The sequence below is a fragment of the Charadrius vociferus genome, unplaced genomic scaffold, assembly GCF_000708025.1.
Source record: "Charadrius vociferus isolate BGI_N301 unplaced genomic scaffold, ASM70802v2 scaffold12, whole genome shotgun sequence".
Taxonomy (NCBI): domain Eukaryota; kingdom Metazoa; phylum Chordata; class Aves; order Charadriiformes; family Charadriidae; genus Charadrius; species Charadrius vociferus.
Window position 1 is genome coordinate 934,958 of NW_009647422.1, and position 13,693 is coordinate 948,650.

Sequence of the window (13,693 nt, forward strand, 5' to 3'; positions counted from 1 at the left end):
CCCCGCGCCCCCGCCACAAGCCGCCCGCAGCGGGTCGACACACACGGTCGGGGCCGGGTATGGGTCTGAAAAACAACCTCTCTGCCGGGTGGGCAGCGGGATAGCCAGAACAGCGAGAAACAGAAGGACCAGGGCAGTGATGGTCCCCCTGTACTGGGCACTGGTGAGGCCCCACCTCGAGTGCTGTGTTCAGTTTTGGGGCCCTCACGACAACAAAGACATTGAGGGGCTGGAGCGTGGCCAGAGAAGGGTAACAGAGCTGGTGAGGGGTCTGGAGAACAAGTCTAGTGAGGAGCAGCTGAGGGAACTGGGGTTGTTCAGCCTGGAGAAAAGGAGGCTGAGGGGAGACCTTACCGCTCTCTACAAGTATCTGAAAGGAGTGTGGTAGCCAGGGGGGAGTTGGTCTCTTCTCCCAAGTAACAGGCAATAAGACAAGGAAAAGGCCTCAGGTTGCACCAGGGGAGGTTTAGGTTGGATATGAGAAAAACTTCTTCACCGCAAGGGTTGTCAAGCACTGGAACAGGCTGCCCAGGGAAGTGGTGGAGTCATCACCCCTGGAGGTATTTAAAAGACGGGTAGATGTGGTTCCGAGGGACATGGTTTAGTGGTGGACTTGATGATCTTAAGGATCTTTTTCCAACCCAAACAGTTTTATGGTTCAATGAGATCAGGGTGTGGGCTGTGGGTGTTGTCATGTTGGCAGGAGCACTCATCCAAGGGAGAGGGGGAGAGTGAGATTTTTCACAGTGACACAATGGCTCTGATACCAAGTCAAACATGAAGCACTCTTACCAGGCTCTTCTGGAAGCCATCAGCTGAAATTAAACTGTCTAGCTCAGTGCTGGTGCTTCAAGAGGGGCTCTGTACTACTGTGCATCCTAGGTGACAGCTGGGTGTTTCTTTATAATTAAGAGCTGCTGCAGAAGATGAATTGGGATTCAAAGTACATTACCTTCTTCCTTCCTTCCGGTGGCACCAGGCGTAGAAAAAAGTCAGGAAGCTCTGCACCTGGAATGATACCTGTGTCTCCTTGCAAGCATTGTGGCAGTAACACACCGCAAACCGTCTTCTCACAGGACATTCATCTGAAAAAGAGAAAAAAGAAAAAAAATTGACTAAACTTGGGAGCTCTGAATTCACAAATCTTGATGTAGGGATATTATCTGAGTGTAAGCAAGTTGTTGCTGTTTCTAAGCAATAGCAGCACTGCTTAGTGCCATGGGCAGTGAATAACCATTGATGTTCTGCTGTTCTAACAGCTTCCACTCATCAAAACAAGTCATCACACTGGTGGAGATCTATTTTGTTTCACAATCTGATTTCATCCCTGCTGAGGGTTGCTGCTTTGGATTCTTCCTATTGGTGAAATGAAATACTTTGCTTTAGGGGAAAAAGATGTATTTGGGATTCTGGGGAATAGCAATAGATCAGCTTAATTCCAAACACTTCTTTTCTTTTATCCATGCAGGGTATTGTTTGCCCGCTTCCCATAGTGTGGTAGATTTTAATCTCATTCACTCTGCCTTTAAGGGAACATCTCTCTGTTTACTAGCACCACCAAAAGAAATAGGTGTGTTGTTTGGTAGGCTTTTTCCTCCAGCTTCTAGACCTTTCTTAGGAAGCTGGTCACCAAACAAGTCCACAATACAGTGGGTTAGCACCAACTACTCTGCAGTCGCGGCATCTGTACTCCCAGGTGTGCTGGAGGGAGCTGTGCTGCCACCAAATCCAGCATTCTTCTCCCTGTAACTGGCAAAACGGTGAACATTCTTTGCTGTTATGCTCTGTTAACAGCAGCAGTAGGCAGAGGCGAGGCAGTAAGTGATCTGAGGTTGTCACAATCTGTTTGCTTGTTTCACAAGTTCTTTTGAGGAGCTGGCTGAAGTCTAGCTGTGTGGGTATTTGTTAGCCCAAGACAGCCATCCTTCAAAAGCAGTAGAGACTCCAGCCTTCGCTCCTCTCTTTTACTCTTTCAGCTCTTCAATATCCAAGATACTTGTGTGGCCAGAAGACTGAGCAAGGATATCACTCAGGCCATGACGGAATTGCTACTGGCCCAGGGGGGATCAGCAGACAGAAGTTGTGTCAGATGGTTAGCACTGCACAGCAGAGATTATGTTCGATCGTGCTTGTCTTGACTTAGCAACAAAAACCTTCCTGCTACCCATTTTTCCTAATGCAGTACAAAATGCAACATTCCTGTCCTTTACAGAGACTGGAGGGTTGATCTACAAGTTCATTGTATGTTTAGAAATGAACTTCTTATGTTATTGTAGCTTAGCAGCATCCACTGAATTACAGCCAGCGCTTTGCAGGGCTCCGTCTTACTGACTGCACCAAGTTGTAGCACAGGAGTGGCTCAGAAGATTGGGAGATACGGGTTCCTCCAGGCAATGCTTTGCAGCTTCTTGTAGGCAGAGCCACTGCTGTTCTTTCCCAGTACCTGCTGTGGGAGAAAATGAGCAGCCCAGCAAGTCAAAATGCTGAAGCACTTCCACTCTGTCAGTAAGGCTGCACTGACCACTAAATGCTTCGTATCTTTCCAGTTCCTCCACCAGTCTGCTGCCAGCCACCCAACGTTGTTCCTCTTGCACTAGGCAATGGATCTGGGACGAGAAGTTTGAAGGCTGAGTCCAAACGATTATAGGGAAAAAATGTTTCCATCTACATCAACAGTGATCTACCCACTGGTGCTGAAAAGAAAAGAAACAAAAAGCTGATTTTTTCATTTGCTACAACTCCAACTGTAAGAAATGAGAACAATGAAGCACAGAGCAATGATGCTGAAGTTCCAAAGAAAACAACATTACAGGCAGACAGGCTTGAACCAGATAAGCTGAGATGACCTTATCCTGTTTGAGAAGCTTTGCCAGGGAATTTGAAGCCAATCTTTGCTTCCATTTTGAAGCAGCACATCCTTATGTCAAAGACAAAACTACAGAGTAAAGCATAGACTGACTATTTGGGGGAAAAGAAAAAAAAAATCGTCCACCAGGGAATGCTAGAGTGTTTGACAGTGCATGAAAACCTCAGTTGTTGAGCTGTTTTACCTACCACCTGAGAGGTGGTGATAGCAACGGTTAGGAAAACCAAACCAGACAGAAAACTACTTACCGCTACTCAGACTAATCAATTTTTTCCGCTTCATTTGTGAAGTAACTTAAAGGTATATAAAAAACAAAAACCAAAACCAACCCAAAACAACCAAACCCAAAGCACAGTCTGATATCAGAGCAGCACCTACTTTACTGATACTGAACACGAGGTGATAGAAAATGGTTGCATTGGTAAGAGGTGATAAAGCAGGTAAGTTGGGTATATTTTAAGGTTTCCTTCCACAAGGTGACGTGGAGTAGTGTTAGCATACGTTAGACATGGCACACCCAGGGTCAGACAGCCTGGCCAAGTGGATTATACAAAATCATGCACTGGTCCCTAAATCCCCAGGAAGCTGTCGTAGTGCCAGCGAACATGAGCAGTGCCTTGTTGAGAAAGTAACTTCAAAAATTCATTTCACTGAATGAGTTTTTATACTTTCTTACATTAAATGCAAATTCACTTCTTATTGCTGTGGCATGGTGGTTAGAAAGAGGCAGGGTATTCATGCCCTCATTTCCCCGCAGCATTCAGAAAAGCATGATTTTTTGACGGACCTTCTGTTTGAATTATCATGCCAGCCACAAAACACAGCACTGCTTTATTAGATTGCTTTCCTTTGGGATTTTCTTATGATTTAATGATCCTAGCCATGACTGGGAAAGAACAGAGCATGGCAAGTACTGAAACTTTCACTAAAAGGTTTAAATTAAAATAGAAGAAAACACACTGACACACAAAACCCTTGACAGCTTTCTGGATGAATCCAAGTTGGCATTTGACGGTGACGTTAAAAACAAAATAGACATAATAGCTTGTTAGAGCTCAAATGTCTTCACCAATACTTCCTGAGTGAGCAAGAATGCTGGACACAAATCCCATCTTCAGAAGGCCACGATGCTGGTTCCAAAGTAGACAATTGTGAATTATCCAACTGATAACACACAGCTCTGCTTCAGAAAGGTATACCCTAATCTGAAAGCGAAGGCTATTGCAGTCTTTATGCCTCACACAACCACTTATTTATGGTACGTGGTTTCACCTTGTGCAGGTATGAATAGTGGAGGTAAACCACTGATGTATATCTTAGATATGCAAATAGTGAATCCAAACCATTCACAAAATGGGAAAGTATGTGTAAGATTAAAACCTTCTCAGCATGCTCAGTTTTACACATGTCCAGTAATCACAGCCTCAGTGAAAATAGATTAGTCATTTTCTGAATGGAGATTTGATGTCGTACCCAAGGTTGCGAGTGGATCATGATGCTCCTCTGATAATAGCTGGCAAGACAGGGTCATGCAAGACCCTGGTCTGTAGCCAGTGTTTCTTCTGTAGCTGCCACAGAAGCTGCCACTTCTGTAGGTTCTGTAGCTGTCTTATGCACAAATCCAGACTGTGCAGAGAATGGATTGAGAGCAGCCCTGAGGAGAAGGACTTAGGGGTGTTGGTGGATGAAAAGCTGGACATGAGCCGACAATGTGCCCTCGCAGTCCAGAAAGCCAACCACATCATGGGCTGCATCAAAAGCAGCGTGGCCGGCAGGGTGAGGGAGGTGATTCTGCCCCTCTACTCAGCTCTCAGGAGACCCCACCTGGAGTACTGCATCCAGCTCTGGAGCCCCCAACATAAGAAGGACATGGACCTGTTGGAGAGGGTCCAGAGGAGGCCACAAAGATGATCCGAGGGCTGGAGCACCTCTGCTGTGAGGACAGGCTGAGACAGTTGGGGTTGTTCAGCCTGGAGAAGAGAAGGGTCCAGGGAGACCTTATTGCAGCCTTCTAGTATCTGAAGGGGGCCTACAAGAAAGCTGGAGAGGGACTTTTTACAAGGGCATGTAGTGATAGGACGAGGGGTAATGGTTTTAAACTGGAAGAGGGGAGATTTGGATTAGATATTGTGAAGAAATTCTTTACCCTGAGGGTGGTGAGGCACTGGCGCAGGTTGCCCAGAGAAGCTGTGGCTGCCCCATCCCTGGAGGTGTTCAAGGCCAGGTTGGACAGGGCTTGGAGCAACCTGGGCTGGTGGGAGGTGTCCCTGCCCATGGCAGGGGAGTTTGGAGCTGGATGGTCTTTAAGGTCCCTTCCAACCTAAACAATTCTGTGATTCTGTGACTCTATGATCTGTGTCCCACGCTGCCAGTAGGGTGACAGGCTGTCGTGAGAGACATCATTAAACATTTTGCATCACCAACATATCTTTGTAAGACACTGGCTGAGTGCTACATTCAGACAAGTAGAAACACATAGTCAAGTTCAAGTTCAGTCCCTGAATCCCATTGTAATGCTCATTTCGTTACTTCCCAAAACATCCATGATGGAGGAAGATAAGAAGCAAAGTCTTAAATTTTCATTTCCTAAGGATTTGGAAAGTAGATTTGTTAACTTCTAGACTAGCTTATTTAATATTGTAACAGGAGGTAAAGCCTTCTATTTGCTCCATATTACTGTAGAAGAACATGTCGTAATTTGTAATCTAAACCCTCTGTTTTGTGAGCATTTGATGAACACATGAAAGGTTTATTTGTCAGATTATACTCACTGAACTGACCGCATCCCACCACATGCATTTAAGGAATGTAATGTTGGTTTGTATAAACATTCTCAGGATATAGGGTTTGTTTTAAACAATATGAGAAGAGTCAATAAACAGTTATTCAGCTTTGTCGTATTCATGTTAATTCATTGTTAATAAATAAATAATATCATAAGGGCAAAGGAACAGGAATACTGATTCAGCCCAAATGCACAAGTAGTCCACTGCCCTGTTTCCAAAAGTGTCCATAAGCAGATGTCAAAGAAAGAATTAAGCGATACTTCCCCCATCGACTACAGTTCCCAACTACTTTCACCTCAGAGAATTTCGTGAACCTGATGTGGTTGGCCTCCCTGGTAATCCTCAACAGATCTCTCAAAAATCCTGTCTTAGTTTCCCTTTAAACCCAAGTAAACGTTTGGCATCTACAGCCTCTGGCAAGGAGTTCCCCGGTTCAGCTGGCCATGGTGGGAAGAACCCCCTCTTCTGCCTCTGTATTTATATTGAAATATGTAAATACGTACTGACCTTCTTGTGTCTGTTTGGTTTGGGGCTTTTGTAATTATGGATTTACCCTGAGTTCTCATGTGTGTTTCAGATGTTATCATGACTGACCGACAGATTATTTCCATTGCTCCTATGTAGCCTACAACAACTACTTCCCAATTTAACAAATCATTGTTATTTCCTCAAGCATAATAATCACCAGCTACATTAATTCTGTAGGTCCAGCCCAATCTCATTTTTACATTGCTTGTAGCAAAGTGTTCAAAGTGGCACGTAGTGAATGTTGCAAGACACCAAATAAATAATCGTGCCATCATTACGTTACAAACCAATGGCTTAAAACTGAATGGTTCATGGAAAACCCTGACTGGGTGTCCTATAGCTTGGAGTCTTACTAAAAAAACGCAACTCGTTAGTTCTCATTGCACACTTCACAGCTTATTTTGTTACTTGGAAACATCAGAGGCATCAGAGAGGATCAGCTCAGTCTATCCAGAGGAACAACCCGACTTCATCGATAAGAAGCAGTGTCACTCCAGGGAAAGGTGCAAGCACGCTACAGCATAAAGGCACAAGCTGCATCCCGTGTCTCGCTGCCGCTGCCTGCTCTTCCCTCAACAGTTCCATATACTCTGTGCTCCATCTTCTTTCACCCCTGGCTGATACTCCAAGGACAGAGCAAGCAGCCTAATCCTTGAGGCAGCTCACCGTGGCTTTTAATGTTCTGCCCAGGTTTCACAGGATGTAAAAATGCCACAACTGGCTTGAAGCCTTCCCGCGCCCCACTGGGCATTGCTGTCCTGCACTGACACGGTGGTTTTGGTGAGGACAGCCATGAGAAAGATCAGAGAAGGCAGCAAGAACAAAGAGGTGATGCACCGACTTCTCCTCTGTAAAAACTTCAGAGCAGAGCCCCACAGGCACGTTGGTGCAACCAAAGGAGCAGTGAGAGCATTTTAAACTGACACCGCCGACCGCTTTGAGGACGTTTCGCATTGCGTTCACCCTTGAGTCAAGCAGCAACTTGGAATATTTTTATCAGCAGGGAGCCCGACGTACTTTGACTTTTAAAATCCTGAGCAGCGTAAGCAATAAGCCAGCTGTGCTTTCTGCTCAGTGTAGCCCCATCAGTGTGGTTTCATTCTGTACTACGTTTGTGGTCCACGTCAAGCGGGGACTAAAGGACACAGTGCCTCTGCAAAGGGAATTAATAATCAATTATGCATTTATACTGGCAAATAATCACACCATTTTAGTAGTTATTTAAATGAGCAGAGAGGGAATAAGCCCTAATGTTTATTGTATTCCTCTGCCTTCCGTCTTCCTCCTTCCCTTTGCCAGGAAGCTGAAAGAACAGCTTGGCAAAGCTGGGCAGGGCACAGCCATACCTGCACCCCAGCTCAGGCAAGGACCAAGGGCAAGGGCTGGTGTTGAAATGCAGCTCTCAAGACACCGGACAGGATTTCTCATAGCTCTTCCTTCCAACTTAGCTGTTTCCGCAGCAGCCTGATCCAAGGTTACAGCTGCCCTACCTCAGGGCTGACCCTGAGCACGGGCAACTAAAGCCGTAGGAGGGGCAGGGAAGAGGTTGTAGAACCTGTTGGTGCACTCAACACTGTGACAGCCACCTCCTTTCCCATCATTGTTGGTCCCCACACCTGACAAAGGTCCAGCTTTGGAGAGGCCGGTGTTGTGAAATGCCCAGTGTGCAGACACCATCCCCCACATGACGGATTCACCTTGAGGTGTTCAAGGGCCACCAGTTCAGGGTGCAACACTGTGTAGATGCTGCCAACAGACTCAAACCAATGGGGTGACCACATGGACAGTGAAGTGGCAGTGTTTCCATCCCCTTCGAAGACGTTGGCAGTCACTGCACTCATCTGGGAGTGTGGCTGAGGGGGGAATCCTGTGCCTGGGGCAGAGGCATGGTCCTGGGAGTGCAGGATAGGGCAGGACAGCATAGGTCTGAGCATTTGGGTGCTGCCATGACCAGGAGGGGAATGGTCTTATGGGTGATGGGCCCCCTTTGGGTGCTTCTCCCACCGAAAGCAGTGGCAGGGGGTGGCTCAGGGCCAACGAAATTATGGGATGCCCCAGGTCCACCAGAGCAGCAGTTTGGGTGGTGCATCCAACCCATGGGGTGATAGTAAGGGGCACTGTGAGGTGGGGCACCAGCCTTTGCCACAGCCATATAGGTTGTGATACCCCCCCAAAAATGACCCAGAGCAGTGACCAGTTTAAGGGTCCTTTAGTATGGGGGTTTGACATTCAGTATAGTGCATGACCCGATCCAGGGTCCTCTCTGAGATCTGGGACATTATTTTCATTGGACCACTAAAATCTGCTAAATAGGTGGCCAAGATTAGTCACATCTGACCAGTAAACCCCATAGCCTTGCCCAGTCCCCATTGAGAGGTTCAGGGGTTGAGAGATAGGGACCTCTGTGGCTGCAGAGGTGTCAGAGAAACCTGCAAGGTCAAGACCTGCCTCTGTAGGCTGACCAGAGTCCCCTGCAGGGTCTGGAGGTCATCCAGGAGTTGTGGAGTGGGGCTGTCCCATAGCAGAAGGGGAGCCAAGAGCTGAGGGTGGCAGCAGCCTCCCAACATGGGCTTGGTTCTGCAGCAAGGAGAGCAGAGCAGGTCCAGTGAGAGCGACCAAGTCCAGCCAAGAGTCCAGCAGATGACAGAGAAGTCCGTAGCGACAAAGAAGCCAAGTCAGCAGGTCAGGATCAGCAAGGTACAAGGCAGGGCACGAAAGAACGTCAAGCATCACTCAGGCAAAGGTGCCAGCTTAAATGCAGCTCCTGAAATACGGGAAGGAGACCTCACATGGGACTTCTCAGCAACTCCTCACACACACTCATGTCAGAGCAGCTTTACCCAAGGCTACGGCTGCACCGTTAGCAGAGCTTCCTCCAGCACAGGCAGCTAAAGCCCCTTCTTGAGGGGAAGGAAGGAGGTTGTAGAGCTTAGTGGTACATCCAAGACCCTGACGAAAGCCTCCTCTTGTTCTTCACATCCTCTTGTCATGCTATATTAACATTTAAGACCAGACACTCAGGCCAGGAGCCTCTCAAGCTGACCGGGAGTCAGTGGAGGCTGCGAAGGAGCTGCTTGCGGCTTTGTGTCCCTTAACACAGAACTTCCCTCTCTCTGTTCCCTTTCCCCCTGTGTTGTAAGTCACAGCATCTTCAGACTTTAAAAGATGGCATCTGCTTGATGTTAGAGAGCTTTGGTGTTTCTTGGGAACTAACAGGACACTCAGCTCTGGCTAAATGTTATCACAGTTCTTCCTCCAAACAGCCCTCATTGCTCCTCCTCCTCAGGTGATGCTGTGGCACCTAAAAAGCATTGACAGGAAAAAAAAAAAAAAAGCTCAGGCATCATTTTGGCTCACAAAAGCTGATTAACTATATCTGTTCCTGTAAATAAAGAAGGTCAGAGCTCATCCTCTGACCTGAGATCGAACGCCATGTCAAGACTCCTGTTTATACAGCTGAACTCTGCTCCTGTTCTTCCCCTGCCCAGGACAGGGTGGCTTCTTCTTTCTGCTGGCCGGGAAGAGCTGCTGGCCCACGACCTTCTCAGACCGGGTCAGTCAGCAGAAGCCAACACCACAAAAAGAGCAATGCCAACAACTGTATAGTGGAGACCCCCCCGGACAAGTGTTCACACCAGTGTCTGGCTCTGTTTACTGGTTTCGATGTGTCCATCCAGTCCATTGGGTAAGCACATGCATAATTCTTTGCAGGATTTGATCCTAAAAAAAAAGGTTTCATTTTCTCCTCTGATTCCCAACTCAAAAAGGGGGAGTTTCAATGTACCTACCAGCCATAGGTTACTGACTTCTGGTTCGCCTTTAAATGACAAGTTGTCAGACTCTACGGAGAAATAATTGGGGAAAAAATCCCCGGCACAAATGAGGTCAGGCTGGATAATTTCCTTGTCCCTTTCAGCTTTCAGTATCTGAGGATTTGGGTGCTGATACTTCTGCCTTTTTCCACGCTTTTTCACCTGACTTGTGTCACTCGATCGGTTTGGCTGTGCCGGAGGTCCAGCTTTTACTTCTGTGCCAGTATGTAGTAACGCTGTTCCTTCAAAGAGGGAGGCGACGACCTTGGTTTGCTGGCATCCCGCTGTCCCCTGTGGCATGTCAGATAGCAGATAAAGAGACTCTGTGCTTGATGAGCGCTTGTGCCTACCATCTCCCAGCCAGAAAGAATATTTTCACAGCCTGCCTTTTTCCTTTGTTAACCCTTCCCTACCCGCTTTCAGGGTATTTTTCTTCTTGCCGGTCTCCAAGAGGATTCAAATGGAGGTTATATTTGCCTAATTAGCAGCAGGCGAATAGGCAGTTTTAAAATGTTCAAAGGAACTTCTTCCCCTGAGGATCTCTAGGATCAGCCCCTTAGAGAAACAACATCATCTGCCCCATAAATACACCCTGCTTGCAGCACAGTCATGCCGAATGCACAGGGATGGTGAACTGCAAATTAAAAAACAACAACAAAAAAAAAAGAAAAGTGGCCAGTTATAATTACAGGGGGAATTTAAGCCTGACAGCATCAGCTAGAAGCATCAGAGCTAACGTCCCTTTTTATATCCCACCCTTTAATGAATCCCAGGGACAGGTTTCACACAGGAGGAGGGACTGTGGCACCTGCGCCGATACTACGTGGTGTAGTGCACCGTGCACATCCAGCGAGAGAGCAGCAGTGGTGTTACTGCACACCCCATCTCTGCTTCATGCCCAGAGGTCCGCATTCAGTCCTGATGGATGCAACACTTCCACGTATCAGGAATAGTGTGGCCAGCAGGACCAGGGCAGTGATGGTCCCCCTGTACTCGGCACTGGTGAGGCCCCACCTCGAGTGCTGTGTTCAGTTTTGGGGCCCTCACGACAACAAAGACATTGAGGCGCTGGAGCGTGTCCAGAGAAGGGCAACGGAGCTGGTGAGGGGTCTGGAGCACACATCCTGTGAGGAACGGCTGAGGGAACTGGGGTTGTTCAGCCTGGAGAAAAGGAGGCTGAGGGGAGACCTTCTCGCTGCCCACAGCTCCCTGAAAGGAGGGTGTAGTGAGGGGGAGGTTGACCTATTCTCACTAATAACAAGCGATAAGCCAAGAGGAAATGGCCTCAAGTTGGGCCAGGGGAGGTTTAGGATGAATATGAGGAAAAGTTTCTTCACCGAAAGGGTTGTCAAGCATTGGAACAGGCTGCCAAGGGCCGTGGTGGAGTCACTGTCCCTGGAGGTATTTAAAAGACAGGTAGACGTGATGCTGAGGGACATGGTTTAGTGGTGGACTTGGCAGTGTTCGGTTAACGGGGGGACTTAATGATCTTAAGGGTCTCTTCCAACCTAAATGATTCTGTGATTCTATGAAAGTAATCTCTTCCTCCTGCCAACCAGCACACGTCACCAGATACACAGCGTTGAGAGCACATTGGGGCATTCGGTGCATACCCGGAGTGGGGCTTCATGGCAATTAGAGGCAGGATTGCAACATGAGTAGGTGAAGCGCATATCTTCCAACACAGCTTTAGTTTACCCTGAAAACAGGGTAACGTTGCCTTCGGTACAGATGACATAAACCCACCAGGGACTCTGGGTGTATTCTCCAGTTGCCGTATCACACTGAAAGGCTGTGTCACCAAACCACCATTTCTGGTGTCCCCTCCTTAGCTAGATTAAACCTATTCCAATCACACCTATGGGTTTTGGGCACGCATCCATTTACAGGCACCGACAGGTCTTCACTAATCAGACAGAGAAAATAGCAGCCTCTGAGTGTCCCTGGAGCACTTGCCGATAAGAAGCATCTGTGTGCTGTACCATGAGGGCTAATACAATGCATTTAGCGAGCGACACCGCACACACGTACATCCCCGGGCAGAGTTTATGGGGTCTGCAGGGATGAGAGGTGAAGAGACTGCCTTCCCTCCAGCAGCATCCCTTTCCAGCCAAACTCTCGCCCCAACCTGCATGCTGTCCACCTAGCCCAATCCATCCCCGTCCATAAAACCTCAATCCCAGTTGGCCCTTATCAGGAAGATCCTTTCCTTCAAACAATCATTTGATTTTATCCTCTCATTTCTGGTTACATGAGAGGTGGTCTGAGAATTCAGCAGTTCTTCATCTGAGAGATGAAGAGAGTATTTAGAGAGATGAAAAGAGCTAAAAGAGCTTACACTGCTTATTTTGAGCGCTCTGATCATCTTCATTACTTCTGCCATGACCTGTGAAAATATATGAGATTTTAAGGTTCAAAATTCTGGAATAACAGGAAACCTAGGGAAATCTCTGCTTGTTTTCTAAAACAAAGGTAATTTCTAGATCTCACAATGGGAGAGTGGAGCAAAAATATGAATCCTTAAAAGCATAAAAGAAAAGCACCCCAACCTTCTTTACTTTAAAAATCTCATAGACTTTAATTCAATTTTGGGATTATTTGGGGCTGGACTGAGGAGATGAGCATCTGGAGATGATGGTATCACAGACGTACACTGGGAGTGGTGCAGCAGGAGAAGGTGACTCATCTGCTACCCGGTTAATACCTTTGCTGATGGGGAAAAGGAGCAGCCCTGCATCACGTCAATAGAGTGACTCGTCCTAATACAGGCATGTGAAAGAATGCATGAGAAATAGGCCCTGAACAATGAGATTACACAGGTTCAACCACTCATAAGTGGATTTTCTCAGGGGAAAAAACCACTTGAGTACGGAAACTGTACTGATCTCTTGATTTCCTGCAAAAGTAGTTAGTCCACATCGATATTTCACTGTGTATTTTCTGCCAAAGCTTGCTTCTGCGACTCAAAATCTGAATATGAACAGAGAATGGAACTTTTCCACCTTGCTTTTGCATCAGTGAAGACCTCTGCGTAGTCTGATGAAGAGGGCTTCTTCCTGAGTGATAACCCACCCATCACTTGCCTGCTGCAGGACAAATGCTGGCCAAACAGGAGGATAGTTGGCGGGTATGAAGCAGGGAAGAACGGAGATAACGACGATGTAGTCGCATTTATACAAATCCCAGAAGTCAGGGAGCCAGGCTCAGAAGTGGTTTCAATTTTGTTTTCTCAGTCTGCCTTCAAAGAGCCCACATTTCACCGCCCTCAGCAAATGATGCCTACACTCATAAATATTGTTTGTCCTAGAAACCTGCCTTCTAGGGTAAAGCTTATCCAACCGTGGCACTGCAACACTCCTGTTACGACTAATCCAAATTAACTAACTTGTCTCGGTTTTAGAACACCAAATACGAACAGTGCCTGTAACAGCCTATAAAACTGCAAACGAGAGGCCAAAGCTTCGGGAAAATTGTTTGGAAAGTCTGATCGAATAGAGAGAGAACAAAAAAAAAAAAAGAAAAAAAAAAAAAGAAAATCACTGGCCTCAGAAACAGAGGACGGGCTGTGTCGACCGAACATGTTGTTTGCTGTAAATACCGCAGTGCATGCACACTGCCTTTTGCACACACTGCAATTACTGTCTGGCTGCCCTAAATCTTCACATTTATCTCGGGAGACTTTCTCTGCTGTGTATTATTTT